At 46.9% G+C, this 16,256-nt stretch overlaps 1 long non-coding RNA gene across 3 annotated transcripts in view; it reads left to right on the plus strand.

Annotated features, from left to right (window-relative positions):
* LOC135914296 (uncharacterized) overlaps nucleotides 1–16,256 on the plus strand; it is a 256,733-nt gene that overhangs the window by 155,457 nt on the left and 85,020 nt on the right. The window contains exon 4 of one of the 3 annotated variants that reach the window (XR_010568273.2): nucleotides 3,179–3,306. The exons of 1 other annotated variant lie outside the window; for it this stretch is intronic. This is a non-coding gene — a long non-coding RNA (uncharacterized lncRNA). Of the gene's footprint in view, nucleotides 1–3,178; nucleotides 3,307–16,256 lie in introns of those variants that run through there. One more of the 3 variants, XR_010568274.1, reaches the window with a different exon arrangement.

Consider the following 16,256-nt stretch of genomic DNA (forward strand, 5'->3'; position numbering starts at 1 on the left):
GGAATGCAGTGCTCTCAAACGTCTCACGTATGGATGGACAGCCCATGTTGCATCTTAGAAAGTGACAAGCCAGTGGGAAAGGCATTGACTGTGCGATTCATGCCAATGACGTGCTTCCTTCTTGGCGGTTCATGAGAGCGATAAGCAGGTCAGGCAGCACACCAGGCTGAAATTTGAGTGAAAGAAAGGCCATCTCATACTGGCCAGTATTTTTTTTTCTCGTTACGAGCTAACAACACAAGGCGAAACTGTTATGCGCATACAAAAAATTGTTTACACGGGCCTACGTTGTGGTCGTCAAGCAATGGTCATCATCTTGCATTTCCTGTCTTCAAAAGTGTGCGTTCGCTGCTTTCCTGTCAACAACGGTGTGCCATCCAGACACGTACATACTGTTCGTGACCTCAAGGTACCGGGCGCACAGAACTGAATTGAGTAAAAGCACGCAAGATGGGTGAAGGTTATTCTTTGGGGCCACGATAAGCTGCCTAATGGGTGCGCAACTATAATTCGCAGAGTTCAGTGCTCCTTTAGTCAAACGTTTTTCAAACTTCGATGCCTCTGAATTTTCTTTTTACCATAGCTAGTAGATCTCGCAATGCTCCTAGGAGAACCCAAGAAGCAAGCAGAACATAAACAGATGAATTCAGTGCCTGTAATAATAGCAAAAAAATGGGACATTCAATCACTCCCATGAAAGTGTGCGTCCCTCGGACTCGTCCTACCCGAGCACAGCGCTAAAGAATATACGCACTGAAACGCCCATAAGTCCCGAGCGTCAAGAGGGAGGGGACGTCGGTACTAGGAAGTCAATTAGCCCCTAGTTTGTCCTTTTTCAGTCACAACCCCTCACAGCGGGATGTTTGCTGTGACAACAAAAGAAAACTTGCTGCACAGCTTGACTCCAGAGGGGAAGGCGTCGTCTGCTCGCGCAGTATGTGTGCAGACGTGATTAACAGACGGCTGGGGAGAGTGCATAGCAGACGACGCTCGCTTGCGGCGGGGGCGCCCCCTGGGTGTGCGCCGCACCACTGTGGGCCTATTGTTGGAGTGGCGCTCAGAGTCAATAATGAAAAGGCAGGGATCCCTGCCCCTTTTTAGCCTTCCCCGATGGAAACGGGCCTGCGCGTATATTGGCAACGTCCTTTATGTGCGCCGACAAAGAGACTTCCCTTCAAGCTCCGTCTTTTGCTTCTCGTTGCTTCCGTACTAGTGGATTAGCAGGTTGGCTGTCAAATCAGGCGCTTAAAAGCCTATTATGAGGCAATGCTTGAGAGACTATTCGGCCCGTGCAGTGTTTTCATGTTCTCTTTTTTTCGTCGACTATCTATATATAGAAACCCAGAGAGGACCTCTTTAATTTGCGTGTGTATTTTCAAGGTGCAAGATCGAGCGGAGCTCTTACTGCCTCCGTGGCTCTAACCTATCTTCAAGCGTTTTGTGTTGTCATAAATCCTAGACATATAAATCGCGCGTATGTCTGCTTTTTCTGTTCGGTGAAGTTTTCTACGTCGTGTTTGTCGTGCCGCCTGTCACTTTCTTAACATTTAGTTATTTAATTATTTGTTTGTTTGTTTTCTGTAAGTCTGTGACATTGGCAAATAGTTCTAAAGACATTCCTAGATATTGTGCTCATTTTTATTCCTCGTAACCGTCGTACTACTGACTATGTTGGAAGTTGGTCAGAACTGCATTCCATGGCCACTGTCCACCCGCAGAAGCTGCAGAGTTTGGTCTTTCTTTAGGGTAGAAATGCGCAGAAATGAAAAGCGTCCATAGCCACCAAAAATGCGTTAGGATGGGAGAATTCCCAATCACACTCAACAAAACGATCTAGGACATGATATTATAGGAAATATTTGCGCCTATTTTCGACAAGGGTTCCTTAAAACAAACCGTTTTCTGGCCAATATAATATGCCTATAATGTCTATTTGCTCAAGGTGCGATCATATTCTACACAATATTTGTGCAGTTCGGTTTATAAGGTTTTCAAGTTTACTGGCAATTTCCCTTTAAAGAAGTCTAAGTTTCGCCGGATAGCGATAGCAAATTAGCAAATCGATGGCGATAGCAACTTAGTAGATAGCTCTACGAAGTAATGATAGTAGTTTCATTGGGAGTATAAACTTGTAAACATTCGCGTACTAAATAAATTAATAACAATATAATGCGTAAGGGCGACTGAACGAGGACGTAGAAAGAAACAGACGCAAAGAGACAGCGCTGTCTTTGTGTGTCTGTTTCTTTCTGCGTCTTCGTTCAGACGCGCTTACACATTCTATTATGGATTCAAGCCCACCAACGTGTTTTAACTAAATTAACAAGCACAGCGTCACGTTCGCACAGGTAAACATGAGCACATCTCGCTCGATGAGCGCGAAAACTAGCTGCGAAAATTCTGACGTGAGGAATCGCGGCAACAGCTGCGATCGAATTGACCTTCGCGCATCTCTCGCTTCAAGGCGAACGATACGTCAAAAGCACGGCGCATACGAAGCCACCGGGACTACGCGCGCTCTGCAAACACCGCAGAGCGCTTTGAAGATGAGGACCGCGCGGGCGATCGCTTTCAAGATCTTGCGTGCCCGCACGGGCGCGCCGTAAGCAGCAGCCGCCGTAGAAGTACGGCGCCCATGCCCTCTCCCTATGTCTCGCACGCGACAGGAGAGGGCGCGCTTCCGGCAGGCCTTTCTCACTCGCACCCGCGATTGAGCCGCCTTCGCCGGCTCAACCTCGTGCCCTTTCACTCACACATACAGCACAGGGCGCGCGGCGGCCATTTTGTAGCTTTAGTACTTTATACGGAACCTCACGGCCACGCCGACGCAGATGTAATAAATGCGCTTTGAATGTGCGTATATTTGCTATCGCGATAAAAGAGGAGTTTTCAAGACCATAATAAGATTGGATGCATGAGTCACTAAATTTTACTTCTTCAATAACAACAACAAAAATTTTTCACTTTGGTTCAGCGGTGGCCAAGTGACATCGTGTCTCCATTTCACACTTGTTTGACTAGAGCTTGCCTTGTCTGTTAACTAAATATTGCGTGTTTACCTGCAAATGTCCTCGATCTTTTTTTTTTTTCAGTTTTCGCGGAGTTCTGTTTCGTGGCCTTGTGGACTAGCGGTATAACATAAATATGTATTTTTCGTTCTTTTTCTTTCCTGTTTCAGCATCCATCTCCTTCTTTGTGCTTTTTCAAATGTTCAAACCTGCCGCATCCACCCCGATGAAACGACACCCCGGCCCTACGGAGTCCCCAACAGCGATACGTATCACCACATAATAAAAAGTTATAAGCGCACGTTCGTTACTTATTAAAGAAACAACGCGAATGCGTCAGTATGGACACCTCCTAGTGGGGGTTCCGAGGTCTACAAAAATATGATTGTGGGGTAATGGAGGGAAGCAGAAAAGACTGGGACTTAGCCGGGGGAAGACGTGGCGCCCCACCGCGAGTCGCTTAGCACCTACGGCTGAGGCGAACGCAGATGCGACGCCGACTCCCAGTGGAACAGCACGGCTGAGAGACGGTAACCTTTATTTGATTGGATGCCGATGCCTCGCATGTTTCTGGTGGCTTCTGCTGCCGCTGTCGTCGAGATTGCAAGTGGCGCTTGCGCGAGTTTGGGAAACTCATTCAATGGACGAATGCCACTGGCTGTGAAGGTCATTCACTATGCCCGTTTAGAAGCAACAAAACCGGCATTAAGACGTAATCTCATTAGCTGCGAATGACATTACATGTGCCATGGGACAGGGGTATAAATTATCCTTCATTCAAACGAAGGGTTCATGAATTAAGCTTCACGTGATTCGCAAGGAAACGTGCTGTTGATAGCTTCACCCAATTTCCGAGATTTTTCGGCAATTTTGATGCCCCTAGAGGCTTGGCGAAACAAGATGGCATATAGAAAAGGCAGCAAGCCCGATAATGGATTGTGTTGACTTGATCAGGTTAGACACGTGGCACCAGACGGCGTACTGTCCATTAACGTTTGCTTTTTTTTTTCTTTCCCAAAAGATAAACGGAAAATTTGCAAGGCATGCACTGTGTAAAATCTTTAAGAGTGCTTGCGAATAACGAACTTAAGGCAGCTAACGCTATACTAACGCAACTATGCGCGAACTTTACTGTACACTTTCAATCAGCCTTGACTGACACACTCCACCAAAACCGCTACGAAAGATCAAATGTGTAGAAGTGCCTTCGCTAATGTGTACATATTCATTCTGCTTTTCATTCGAGAGATCACTTCTCTCGCTGCGTTGTTGGCATTTGGTGCATGTGTTGTATTTATAACACTAGAATAACAATCGAAATAACTAAAGCCAACTGTTCATTGCAATTTTATGCTTCATTTCGACTGCTAGTTCAATATAAACGTTGCATTACGTTGCTCCTTTTGTCTCGCATTCCCCCAACCAAACGTACAAAATGAAGACGTGAGGATGCTTCCGTAGCCTTAAGACATAAATCATGGTAATTTCTTTTTCTCGACGGCCGAAATTACAGACAGTTTCGGGGGCATTCCGAACGGATCGCGTCATTGTTTACATATGTGCGCAGAAGTGCATGATCGACGCTAAGGCTGGAAGTGTCAAAGTCCCGAAAATCGCATTCGTTCGTCCGACGCGTTTGCGCCGCTGTCATCGCCGACGACGACAGTTTTTTTTCTGCAAGGGGGAGCCCGAACCCGCTGTGTACGGAAGTGCGGGGCGCTGACGCTCGGAGCACCTAGCGCGTAAATAATTCATGACGTCCCGGCCCTTCCGCGAACGCCTCGGAGTCGTCCTTCTCGTTACGTAGTCACCAAGTACAAGCTGATCGTACAGAATTTTTTTTCTTGCTTCATGTCAGACGCCTCGTCGACGACCCAACAAGCCTTTCGGCATAGTGACACTGGTTCTTTGATCTTTCTCGAGCTGCAGTTCTGAAGCGAGCTGGCCTCGTAGCGCTTCCGTGGGAGAAGTTGAACGGTTAACTTTTACACCTAACTTGTTTTGTCACGATGTTTTCGATAAAGTTGAGAGTTCCACCGCCAGTCATTCTGCCTGGTAGTTAGTCCGCGTCAATAGAACAAAAAAAGAAAGGATGCTTACCGAATAAAGGTATGGTTAATACGTATTTGACGTTTAGGCTCCCATACGGAAGCGTTGTTCGCAAAGTATTTTTGAATGAAGACGTTTTAAAAAGGCTTCCGTGTGGAAGCAGAGACGTCTAATGCTTATCGACAACACCTTTTTTGTTTGTTTTTTTGTTGGCATCCAGCTTTTACTTTTCGCATGCAAATATACTTAATAAATCAGTAAGGTGAATTCAGCCTATGCGTGTCACTAAAATGAGATCATCCTTGGACAGCAACCGCGAGACTGATTATGCTGTACGCCGTAGAGATAGACACCGGATTCATTTTCAGAAGGTGGGTGTTCTTTAACGTGCGGTAAATGCGCGGCATACACGAGCTTCTTCTGCATTCCGCGCCCGACGCCTTCTGGATTGAACCTGCAGCCTCGAGCTCAGCAGCACAACACCATAGCCACTAAGCTTCTTATTTTTAATCTCGAGGGAACGCGAGAATGAAGGCGATTATAGACTAGGAAGTCGTCACTCCCTTTCAGATAATGAATTTGCTGCCTACAATGGGTGCAATTGTTTTATGCAGCAGGCTTCTCTGGACACATCTACAAAAACAGAAACGTAGTGACTCAAGTGCTGACACAAAAAAAAAAAGCAATTTGTAAGAGTTGTTACAAACCCTTACTCATTTTTCTTTTGTAGGTGGGGTGGGGAGGGATATAGTGTAAGTGTCCACAAGGGTGACACAGAATACCACCCCTGAGTTCGCAAGAATGCCGCCGACGGTAACCCCACGTTAGGAGATCTACTTTCGTATCAAATCGAAATATCCTGTACGACTTTCCCAAGCTTGATACTCACTTAGTGTCATCCTGTGCAGGGTGTGGTACATATTCTACTGCTTGAACATACGTGGCTGAGCTCCTTTGAAGCCTCCACCTACCATGGTAACAGAGAATGGCATATTCGTTGAAAGCTGAGCTATCTTTGTTACGAAGTCATTTTGCTAAATGATGCAACGAAACACCAACAACGAAAAACAGGGAAGGAGAAACAGGGCAAGACGCTCGCTTCCGAAAAACAGTTTATTGCAGCGTGCGCAAATATACGAATACACCAATCGCAATTATCGCACACTCAAGAAAAATACGTAAGAAGCAACGAGCGAAAAGCAAGAAATCATGCTTTATCCAGCAACGCTACAGCTTCTTCAGCGACAACATGATCGAACCGAGGCTCATGGGCTGTCTGCATGTTTTGATAAAGTAGTAAAGCTCAGTTGTCGGTATTGTGAGAGGATGCTTACTTTTAGATAACTCAGTATTTTCCTGTGGTATAAAGGTTATAAACAGGGATAAGGTGCCTCAGAAAGGCTGGCCAACGTTTTTTATAGGATAAGATAGGTCCTCCTATACGGATAAGATGGGTCCTCCTATACAAACGTTGGTGAGTTTTTATAAGGCACCTTATCCCTGTTTACAACCTTTATACCAAAGTGTGCTATTCCATCTGTCAGCCCCTTTTTTTTTATTTTATATTTTCAGTATTTCCCTGAAACTCGTAGTCGCGTTCTGCTCCGTGTTCGTGTTTCACGGCGCTGTCTAAAGGCGCTACCTTATGTTGCATATATTTAAGAGTGCTTTAGGAAGACAATCTTTTTCATACACTGGTTGCCACAGAACACCTGTAATTTTCATTTCTTTCTGAACATTTCATGTTACCTTATTTCATGCGTGATTTGTTCTTCCCATTAGCATTAATTACTATTCTTATTATTGCATTCTATTCTTAATCGTTCACGTTTATTGCTTACAAAATGTATAATTATACCTGCTATCGGACTGCTGTTTATTATTGTTACCAATGTCTTTGTAGCCTACATGTTTACCGTGTCGCGTGATCTGTAATTGCTTCATTTTTCTGTAAATGTATATTTTTTATCCCCTAAATACCCGTATTCCATGCCTTCGACATGTATCTACAATCACGAGTTTTTGTTTCCAAAGTTTTATTTATATCGCAAAACCGTGTGTGCTGTGTGCTAGCATTGCGTGGCCATATATTTGCACACGCGGAGTTTTTCTCTTCGCTGTTTTATGTCCCAAAGGAGGTTCCCTTGACAGACTATGGGACCTTCTCCTGTATTGTGTTGTATTCCTTCTCCACTTAATAAGTATGACTTGCACACGCTTATGCCCTCTTGTCCGCTTGAGATGCCCGTTGTAAGGAAACCAGCCAATGCCATGACGTTTTCCTTTCTGCTCTCTTTCAAGCGGCCCCAGCAGTATTGCGAATTTTCTAAGAGGCTTATTGCCTGTATTCAATGAAATAAGATTTACTTTTCGTGTCGCGTTTTCTAACACTCTATCCTGCTTAAGGTTAATTAAAAATTAAATTATGGGGTTTTACGGGCCAAAACCACTTTTTGATTATGAGTCACGCCGTAGTGGAGGACTCCTGAAATTTCGACCACCTGGGGTTCTTTAACGTGCACCTAAATCTAAGTACATGGGCGTTTTCGCATTTCGCCCCCATCGAAATGCGGCCGCCGTGGCCGGGATTCGATCCCGCGATCTCGTGCTCAGCAGCCCAACACCATAGCCACTGAGCAACCACGGCGGGTCTGCTTAAGGTTAACATTCCAAAAGGTAATCTTGCAGACGTACACAAGTATACACAAAAAAAAAATTGGCGGAGAAATGTGGCCACAAAGTTACCTCATTGATATTGTGCGTTGGTTTCTTTCTACACTTTTGTATCGCCTTTGTTTATTACCTTATCCTTCTCCCTGTGTTGGGTAGCAAACCAGAAACTTCTTTTCCTGTTAACCTCACTGCCTCTCCCGTCTCAAATTTCGGTGAATATGTAGTTAGCTGGAATCGCAATAATTTGAAGGTCTGGGTTATATACGCCTGACAACCTTGAAAGTAGCCCGCAAGAGACTTCTATGGGAGTGCACCATTAGCAACAATTTGCCAACATTGACCCAAGATGGGGGCTTTTCTCCGCTCATGAGCTTTGAAAACTATCTTGTACCAAAAAAAAAAAAATTACTCTCGCATGCTTGGTTAAAATGCGCTAAACGACATCGTTTTACTACCACCTGGAAGAAAGGTAGCAAGAATAATGTTCTTAGCCGACTTTACGACGTACGGAGTTTTAGATTACGCGAATAGAAACCATCCACATGGAGTTTAAAATCACGTGATCTGTAACCTTGCTCAAGATCGCGCGATTAAATACTACCATTATACTCCCTCACAAGCTCCATCCCTTGCAGTTAAGCCTACATTCTGTGACAGGCACGGCCACGCTATCGGAAAACATACCGTGGTGGCGCAACGGCCACACTATATATTGCCGTGTTGACTGCACCGGGAGTCGAATTATAGAAGTACCTAAGGCAGCGCGGATGCCGTAAGTGCTTGCTTGGGCGCACAACTGAACAATTTATAATTTACAGTTCGCTGAGTAGTGAAAGCTGTGTGCGGAGCATGGCCGTATTTCAACGTTGACGCATGCACGCAAGTAGTCAGCCTGTTTCACTTCCGCGGAAGCTCCAGCTTATGTAGCAGGCCAGCCATCGCGACAATTTGTCGTCTTTGCTTCCTATACGCTACGACGAAATATGGTTCCACCGATTCAAGATTAGGCGACGTGTTCACGGAAACATGACGCTTGGGGCCATAACAGGTGAGCTCTCAGAAATAACTCTCAGGAATAGCCGCAAAATAACTTCATGAAGTGAGTAAAAAAAAAGTGTCTGACTGTCCTATCCAACAATGTTCACTCGGACTAGAAGAATACTCCAATTTCTACATTCAAAAACATGGTCAGCAGGGGAGTGAATATTTAACACGACTTGAAAATACTATTAAAAAAGAACAGAAACGGGAATGCGATACGGGAAGAGCCGTTTACTCCCATACCGCGTTGCAATAGTTTCACTTACAGTGTATGATGCGATCATGCCAAATTTGAGTCACATAGCTATAGAGTAAAACACATGGGTCTGATGGAGTCGAATTCCTACTGTGCACAAGCAACGCAACGATTTAGAACCTCGAAATAATTGAAGTCATTGGAGAAGATCCTTAACCGCCTTTTTTTGTGTGTGAGACCTAATGGCAAAAGTCAACCATCGACGTATCACCTTTTTTTTTTTTCCAAGGCGCCCCCCCCCACACCCACACACATAAATATATATATATATATATACCATCCCAGAAACCTGGAAACGCTTGTTTCGTGCGAAGAAGAGACTAATTTTAGGAGAAAATGCGTTCTGAAGCGTCCGCGTACGTCTAGCGCAGTTCAAATCACCTGCCCTCCGATCGAAGAGTATTGACGTCATGATCTCATAGTGAGGTTGCGCCGTCGGTGAGTAAAGCGGCTCCCGCAGACGGCGCTACGGCTTTTCTGCACAAAACGCAAACGCGCGGCCAGAAACAGAGCCATGACAGAGCCGACAGCAGCGCGAAAGCGGAACTATATGGTGGCTAGCGGAAAGGAAAGCGCACGACGATAAGCTGGTTCTTTATTTTATACGCAAACTTCGACGCTCGTTGCAATGGACGACCCTGACAACGACACATTACCTCGCGATGCTGGGCTCGAGTTCAGCGATTTAAGCACTGATGAACGTGACCTGCTGTTGAGGGCTCGCGCTGCCGGCGTCGTTGCGTACTACTACGGCGACGGCCTGCTTTGAAAGGCACTTCACGCGACTTCAGTAAGTCGATGTTGAACTCGAAATCCTCTGGACGAAAGTGCAGCGAGCACACTACGTGATTTCTCGGCTCTTCGCCAGCGCACTGTGGCAGAGGTGCGGCACTTAACCACTTCGAACGGAGAGGTTCACTCGTTGGCACACAGTGATAAGTAACGTTGGATTCGCCGCTGCAACTGCCCTTGGCCAAGTTCCGCGGACCGTTCGCGCATCCCACGACATCACATGGACGTGGCATTCTCCCTACTTGTTCCGAATGCAAGTTTCGCGAGCCAGCAGGACCGCCGCAGCACGACGCGATAAAGCGCGCGCCGCGCGAAGTCGAGCGCGCAGAGTCGAGCGAAAACGAAACCTTTAGATCACCCATACTACTCAAGGGTAATGTCAAAATGTTATTTTTTCTTAGAATCGACTAGAAGTAGACAAGTAGCATTTTCTTTAGTCTTATAATCTCATGAAATGATCTTTTTAATGCGAGTAGTTGAGTACCAGTGACATAAATTATGATGAGGAGTGCTTTCGTCATCGGGCTATAGTACCGGAATGTCACTGGGGGTTCTCAAGTCGTGTCCTGAATTTGCCTCAATTTCTCGCTTACTAAAGTTATGTTCGCGATTATATTGACGCCTTAGATGTTCTAGAGCATTGCTTTATCACTTTAACTTGACTTTCTGGTAACCTTTAGTGTCCCTTTACCGACAATATCCTTATCCAATAAGGAGCGAGAAAACGCCTCTAAAGGTGCTCACCCGCGCCGCACAATCTGCTCGGCGACTTGCTTGCGCTCGCTTGCCAACCTATTTGGTGACACATATATGTACAGTGAGCGCTTACCCGTGTTTGCAATAAACGCTGTTCTCTTCACAACTGCATTAGTACTGCCCTAGTTCTTTTCTGACCCACCAAACACACTCAAAGCCATGAACAATGCCTGTTTGGGGAAATGTAGGGGCTTTTGATCTAAGGCGGTCGGAAGATTTAGCTGATGCCATTTGTCCGAACCACAGCCACCTATCCCGTGGTGCGTTACACTCGCAGCGACTGCGTCGCCTCTGCGTTCCGAGAGATCGCAGCTTTAGCATACCGTCAGCGTGGACCTTGCAGAGCAGTCGTATGAAAATTATTATGGATTGAATAACTAGGTGTTTAGAGCGTTTGGCATCGCCAACGCATCAGCAGCGATGATGCTGTATCGTCATCTGCTAAATGAAAGCCGAACCACTTTTACAACACGGCGCCGTCTCTGTAAGCCTAGCAGCACCAAAGCACGCAACTGATCTCAATCATGACGACAAAACATACCTGAATCTTTGCCCTAAACGTGAGATGGGACTTGTTAATAGCTCATATTACCATTTACTTCAAGTTGTCAGGTCGGTGATGGATTAAGAGCGACTTTCGATCCAAGTTGGGGTTCTGCGTCGGCACTTCCATGTGCATGCATTGTTAGTGTTACCGGCGGTATCCGCCACAAATAATTCACGCTATACGCGGTAACATACCATGCACCTCTAAATCAATCTAATCCCGCCCATCCTAAGATCGCTGCCTCCGGAACTATATTCGACTGCGAAAGGGTAAAGTCTGTGTACACATCGTGCACCTTCGGCAGTTGTTCCACTTGCTTGACAGGTAGACTAGAAATACCGTTTGTTGCTTCGTTGCGCAATTCTGTGGAAACAGATCCGTTACCCGTACATCTGGAGCACCATGCTGCACTCTCCACAGGTGTCGGTGGCTGCGGGAAAAGAGGAGGGCTGTGTTTCCAGATCACGCCGCCACAAAGTGTAAATCTTCAGACACCCCCGACGCTCTCGAGTGACGGCACGTGCCCGTAGGCCCGGCTATTCTGACGTCTATAATGGCAGCCGAGTTGCGCCATCACATTGACTCGATGTCTCCGCTTTCACAGCCGCCACAACAGTCCTTATTGTCTTACAGAAGTGGACGAAGCATTGATTTCACCGTTGCAAGCGTCATGCCCAGAACTCGTATGTTTCTGACAAGCGACTTTTGCAACAAAGATAGTTTGATCGGTGGAGAATCGCCCGCGCAGTGCGATGGCTAAGCGCTGTGCCAACTAATGCTTGCTAAAACTAAAAGTAACAAATAATTTACCTTGCATACTCGTTAGCTCGATGATCTGTTGCTTGGCGTGCTTGTACCTCGCTCACACACAAAAAGAAAGAATGGAGCCCCTCGAATCCCATTATTATTCTAGCTCATTTCCGTGCTAAGGAGCAGTGGTATAGAACAAAGAACGTTGAAGATAACGCTGAAGCCATGACGAAGACGAGTGCTCTTGTAGAAATGTTCGCTTCATCGACGTTGCTTGTGCTATGCCACTGCTAAACACTTCAAGCCTCAATCTGCCTCTCCAACTACTCTCTTGTTTAGATTCTTTGTTCATGTAATTGAATCAACTATTTCGCTCCAGCAGCTTCCTATCGACGTTATGAGAGTGACAAAAACGCGAACTTGCGATGCGTAGTTCTTCAGCCAAACGCCAAGCTGTAGCAATAATTTTCAGTTACGTATGTATTTATATATATAATTAACCAGAAGTCACCACCTCGCTTCCTTTCTCAGCAAGCAAAATCACGCAAGCAACTTGGACTTCGCCGCAAGTAAAGGTGCACAAAACCCGGGAAGCACCTAAAAGAACACGAACGGTCGCACAAAAAATATACCTAGGAGCTTAAATTAACCAACTAAATTTATTGATTGAAATCTGTCGCTCACCTTTTGTGTATTGCCGGAACGAATACAACGTCCCGGACCGAATCCGCCCACCCCAGTGGTTGGCAACCTGCTCTGCAGAGGGCGCCAGGGAGTTGGGTGGAGCGGCCTCTAGCGGGCGGACCACCGCGGCGCGGAGAATCAAAGCGTGACCATTAAAATTCATCTTTTAGGCTCGGCGTATACGCACCGACAGATGTCGCGGCACGGAAGCCCGCTGTCACGCTCGAGCAGACACCCCGCGCCTGCGCCGTAACTTACGTCACCAGGGTCGGAACCGCCCCCCCATTCCTCTTCGACGTAGTGAAATCGGACACCGCCGCGCGTCGCTCTGGCCCCAACGACAGCGTGACAAATTCGATGGCTTTCTGGGGCGCGCACCGATGATGTTGCCGCAGGTTAGTTCGATCCCACCCCCCTCAGGCTTTTCTCTGTGCCACGTCGCTCGAGCACGTGATATGACTCGCGGTGGCACCCGCTGTCGCTTCTTGTTATATGGGGCTGTTGTGCCCAGACGAGCGCTGGACGAAGCATTACTGCCGACTCGACTTGGCCCGCTTACTTTCTGTTCTGATGCGTGGTCGTGTGAATGCGCATTGAAAGAGGGTATAGGAGCTTGCTAAAAGCGGAAATTTGCGAGAAATTCGTGGTCTTTGAAACCAACTAACACAATTATTCTGAAGCGTTACGCGGCTACTCAGACAGGAGTTTGGACATGGTATTTCGGTCAGCCTCAAAAGGACAATTAGCGCTCCCAGACTCGCTAAAAAAGTGCCCAATGTACAAAATACACGTCACGAGGAATGCACTAGGCCATTTTTAATTTCCAAAGTGCTTTGGTTAATTTTCTAAATCGCTTTAAATTTCTTTTTACAGCGGGAATCGGGAGGAGTAGCGTGGAGGAGGAAGCTGTGGCCGCAAGTGCATGCTATAAGCGTTTCTAGTGCGCAAAAGTACATTTAGCGGAAATTGGGGGTCGCAGGGTCACCTTTTGGGGCCTGTGCCCACTTTTTCGTCAAGGTCGCTCCTGCGCGAGTCTCGAAGGCAGCAGGTGGTGGCGCTGCGCATGCGTAAGTGGAGTCACTAAATAGGCGCGTTGCCGTATACTGTTCGTCAAGGTAGCTTGCGCAGAGAGGCGTGCGGAGCGGGCAACGATAGTGATCGTCTCGCCGAAGCCATGCGGTAAAGCGGTGCGCAACAAAAGGCAGTGCGCCAGAGTCTTAGCGACAAGCAGGGGTTCGCTCATTTACAATAATATTCCTTAGGGAGCTTACGCCATACACTGCAATAAGTTTAGTTCGAAGTACGGGTGTTGTCCTACACATGGTAAGAATCAAGTGAGACCATGCTGTCCGCTAACATGGTCACGCATTTTAGGCTGCTCTGTCATGCTGCATGCGTCTCTTCTTTCGAGGCCACTTAAAAACCTGCCTTCGAGTTCTTTTTTTCTCAGGACGTTAAAGTCGGAAGCAACAACCGATTTCAATAGTGGCCATGATGCTAGCATAGAGGATCGTTTCCTCACACGATATATGCATCTTGCTCCGATCACCGAAGTCTGGATGCGATGGAAAATGAATCACCTGCCATGGACAGGTATTATTCTATCACGTTGACAGAATAACAGTTGCTTTTACTGCGAGCATAATCAAAAGGAGGCATAGCTGCGAGCCCAATATCTGTTACACGGGTCGTCTATTAGCCAGATTCAGGTTCGCAATGCACGACTTAACAGCAATAACGGTCGGTGCCCCGTGATAAGAACCCTTGCCAGATTGGTCCACCAGCAAATGTATAGTGACCGAAACGTTCTGTCTTTGTTCACAGACAGCCGAACCAAATCCCGCGTAACTATTGATCATCACGCAACATTAAACAGAACGGACACAACTCTTGTGACTGGTCAAGAGCGATAAGAGACGGAACGACACCCACCCGCAGAACGAGCCCGTTCTGGGCAGTTTGGCCGGAGCGACCCAACCCGACCCTTCACTAAATCACGTGTCCTCCATGACCGAGTCCAATCGGTCAGTCTCATCTTCCCTACCGTTCTGCTCCAATACCGGCGAAAATGGCAGTGCTCGGCATGATCGCCAGCTTCTCACATATGAGTGGGTACGCAGATGTTTTCAGCACGGTGCTTGTATTGCGCTGTAAGCACTTACAGGCACTGTATTGTGCTTGTAAGTGCTTCCTTCTCCACTTTTTCCTTCCTTCCTTTGGGTAAACAATTCTAAGCTCATCTAAAAGAGTATTGCGTGGCAGCCTCTTCAGAAAGGTGGTAGTATCAGTGCGTGTGCGCTAATTCGTAGAAGCTACAGTTTTCATATCTTTTTAGCGCTGTCTGGAGGCGAGAAAAACAATAGCCTATTTCATACGTTTTAGTGGGTCTTAACGCACACTGCGCATTTCAAAGCGGCACTTCTGTTTTTAAACGAATCATATACAAAACGCAGTCATGCTGATGGTACTCATAATTAGTCTGCAATAGATGCATTGGACCACAAGTTCCCTAAAGCGGATTTCCAATTAACTCTTACGTCAGCCAAATATATCCTATAGCTCTAATCTAATCACTGCATCATCCCATGCAGTTATTATTTATTCAATCATAAAAAAATATACGGTTGAACTAGGCGACCGAACAACAATATAAATAGTGAAACTTACGATGGCCACAATTCTCGTCACACGTGTAAGATTATTCGTTTTTTTTTTTAGGCGTTGTCTTCCTTCGTGAGGTTGCCCGCACTTTTCCAAATCGGGTATGTTTCCAGCCTTCTTGTGGTCCCATCTCGGAGATCTACGAGATCCCAGTCCTATCTCGAAGACGTAGTGTAATAATGAGCGCCGACCGTGAACTTATATCTGGTACCTGTGGCACCGGTACTGGTTCTCTTGGTGATGTTCGTGCCAGTGGAAACGGCGGTAGCGGTATCGCTGGTACCACTGTGCAGTACCACCGCACGACCACCGTGTCGCTGTAATGGTGGTAAGGCGAGCGTTCTCCTATTCTTTCCATGCTAGAGCTAGCGTATCGAGAAGCCGTCGTTGAGGATCTTCGAATCTGCTGAAAAACGCAGACGCCGTAATTTTGAGACGCTGCGGGCGCTTAAGAACAAATGGTATGTCTCGTGCATCCCATTCTCACCACGATTTCGCTCAGGAAGACCGTATTTCATCGACTTCAACTGGAGCCAAATCGCGCTTTAACTTTTTTTTTTTACTCTTTTTGAACATAGCACATGTTAGTTAAGGTGGGCTGCGTGATCGCCACGTACCCCGTCGGCCGAAACGTGGTAGTGCAAAAAGGGACCAAGTCTCGAAATCTTGCACTACAGGGAGCCCTCTTTGGGGGGGCCAACTCGTGGTGCTCCATATGGGGAGGTCGTTAACCTTGGAAGGGCCTACGATAGACGCCACGCCTCGGTGGTTTAAGGCACGACGACGGGTTATTCCCAACGGGTCACCACCGTTTCCCTTTTCACGGCGACAAACTGGGCGGAAAATGGGATGCCGTGGGGTAGGGAGCCGAGTGCCCATTGTGTGTGTGTGTCCGTGTGTCGAACCTTGTTAGGGGGTGGCCGGTGCGGAACGAATTCTCCCGCCTCCGGCCTTGCACAATCTGAGGGGAAGGCGGTGAACAGAGGAGCACCCATCGCACACGTTCAGCGGCATGCATGTAGCCGGGTCGAACAAGTGC

The sequence above is a fragment of the Dermacentor albipictus genome, chromosome 8, assembly GCF_038994185.2.
Source record: "Dermacentor albipictus isolate Rhodes 1998 colony chromosome 8, USDA_Dalb.pri_finalv2, whole genome shotgun sequence".
NCBI classification, from domain to species: Eukaryota; Metazoa; Arthropoda; class Arachnida; order Ixodida; family Ixodidae; genus Dermacentor; species Dermacentor albipictus.